The following is a 2554-nucleotide window of genomic DNA, read 5'->3' as shown; positions in this document are numbered from 1 at the left end:
AACTCTAATTCCGTGACGTCGGAATGTCGATAAAAAAAATGACTGAAAAGGTAATTTGTCCATCATTGTCAGTGTAGTATACAAGTGTGTGTAACTAGTGCACGCTGTCATGTGTATTGTACAGGCAGTAGTACATCGGCCCAATCGTCTAAGTTTTATTTGAATTTAAAATATAACTAAACTATAGATAGGTTTAGCGTTCGCCCGTGATTTCGTAAGCGCAAAAAATATAGCCTAGGTTCTATTGATAGTCTCGACAAAATCGGTCCATGCGATTCGGAGATTATTCATATGGCCATTTGCCTGATTGTCCCTTATAATATAAAAAAAAATTAACTTTAACTGTCAACTTTAACTTACGTTAAATTTTTATTAATTAACGGCTTTAACGATTAACGAAGTTACATTTTTATTTAACGAATTAAAGATTAACGAAGTTAACTTTTGCTTATCTGTGCCCAGCTGTGACCAGGACCATAACAGGTTCACAAATTATTAGCATCCTGAAGGAACTCTTTAGTCGACTGGGTTATCCACATTCAATCACTGCAGATTGTAAATGAGCCAGCAGTTTGTAAATGAAGAGTTTAAAACTTTTTGTGAAGATTGCAACATTAAACTTTTAGTACTGTTCCATATTGGCCGCAAATGAATGGGGAAGTCGAGCTTCAAAATAGGGATATCTTAAAGTACCTTAGAATAAGTGTAAGCGAAAAGAGACACGAAAATAAGAGAAACATTATATTAGTATTTTATGATGTATAACTCTACTCCTCACTCAGTAACAGGAAAGACCCCTTCAGAACTTTTCTTTAAACGAAAGAATAGGGATAAGATTCGATGCTACATGATATTATTATTATTATTCGGGTTAGTTTCGACATACAACATTTTTCAATTATTTAATTCAATACTTAATTTTGACATTAAGCTTGAGTGTTGTTGATACGCCGGCTTGATAATACATCATGGCGTCGGCCGGAACGCTGAGTGATTAGTGAATTGATACATACTTAAACCAATGATCTTATGACTTATGATAACATTGATACTTAGTAAAGAAACAACTGCAATTCAAAAAAAAAGAAAAGGAAATGGATTAGCTAAGTGTACATTTGATTAACACATAATTATCGTGATTAAGTAGTAAATACTTTATTGGCATGGCCGTTTGTTTTATATGAAATTTATGCATAATAATGCATATTATTATGCAAAATAATGAAAAAAATTTAGATTTCAACTTAATTTAAGGTTAATCTATATACTTTTCTTCGTACTATTCATGGCGATCATAGTATATCTTCGAGGGGAGTTCATTGCAGCCACTGATAGTGACAATGACTCACACTTTTGTTGTTTTGTTTTGTATTTTCTGTACTACAAAATATATCTAAATTATACGTAAAATGTTTGTTAGAAACAAGACCTACCGTTCTCCTATATCAGTTGTTAATTATTGCAGATATCCATTAAGTTGGTTGTACAGTCACATGCACGGAAATGTAAACATTGTTCTTGTTATGACGACATGACTTCTGATGACGTTGTTCGATGAGTACATCATTTAATCAGATGATGTAAATTTCTTTTAATTTAATTAATTTTTATGACTACCATAAGGTTTAGGTTTAAAGATCTTTATTTCTCATAAAAAAAAAAAAGGAGTAGATATGTTCGGAACCGTACCGCCGTGCGTAAACAACTTCTGTAAATCCGTACTCGTAATTTTATTAAAAAAAATAGTTATGAGTAATTGCACTTATTTAAAGTAATACTTATAGTTTTTCTGTGCGTTGTAAGGAAGGTGTAAGTTTAAAGCGTTTGCTATAAACAAATGTTTTGTGAAGTTTTTAAATGTTATTAAACTATGCTGAACAATTATTGATATACCCGAAAAATAAATATGTATATCATACAGGCTTGCGGGTTAATACGTAATATAGATACAGAATATAGGATGAATATAAAGCAAAATAAACCTTAACACAACTATAGAAGAGAATCTAACTTGACAGAAATGACAAAGTTATATATGTAGAAAATATTGAGAGTTATTACAGTTCAGCGATGATATATGATTTAAGTTTATTTTTGAAAACATTAATACTATTACAATTCTTTATCTCGTCTGACATTTGAACGCCTTCGAACGAAATAGTTTTATTCCATAGATAGTTCGCGGAGTAATAGATTTTAATTTGTGTTTGTTACGTAAGTTATGTTTGTTATCTCTTTTTTCGAGTTTAATGTTAGACTTAATGTTTTTATTTGTTATGTTCATTATGAGAGTACAAGTCTTAAATTTAAACATTTGAGTGACATTAAGTAATTTTGTTTGTTATAAAGTTCATTAGTTGGAGTTCGGTAATCACAAAATTAAATTGGTGGTAATGATTTTCAGTAGATATGAATACATTAAATTGGATTAATACAGTGTCAATGAACACAGAGAATTCCATTCAATTGGAATTGAGGTTACCTTTAAATTGGAATTGAGGTTACCATTAAATTGGAAACACTTAGATTACCATTAAATTGGAAACACTTAGGT

Source organism: Papilio machaon, chromosome W (genome assembly GCF_912999745.1).
Source record: "Papilio machaon chromosome W, ilPapMach1.1, whole genome shotgun sequence".
NCBI classification, from domain to species: domain Eukaryota; kingdom Metazoa; phylum Arthropoda; class Insecta; order Lepidoptera; family Papilionidae; genus Papilio; species Papilio machaon.
Note: the sequence above shows the minus strand (reverse complement) of the source record.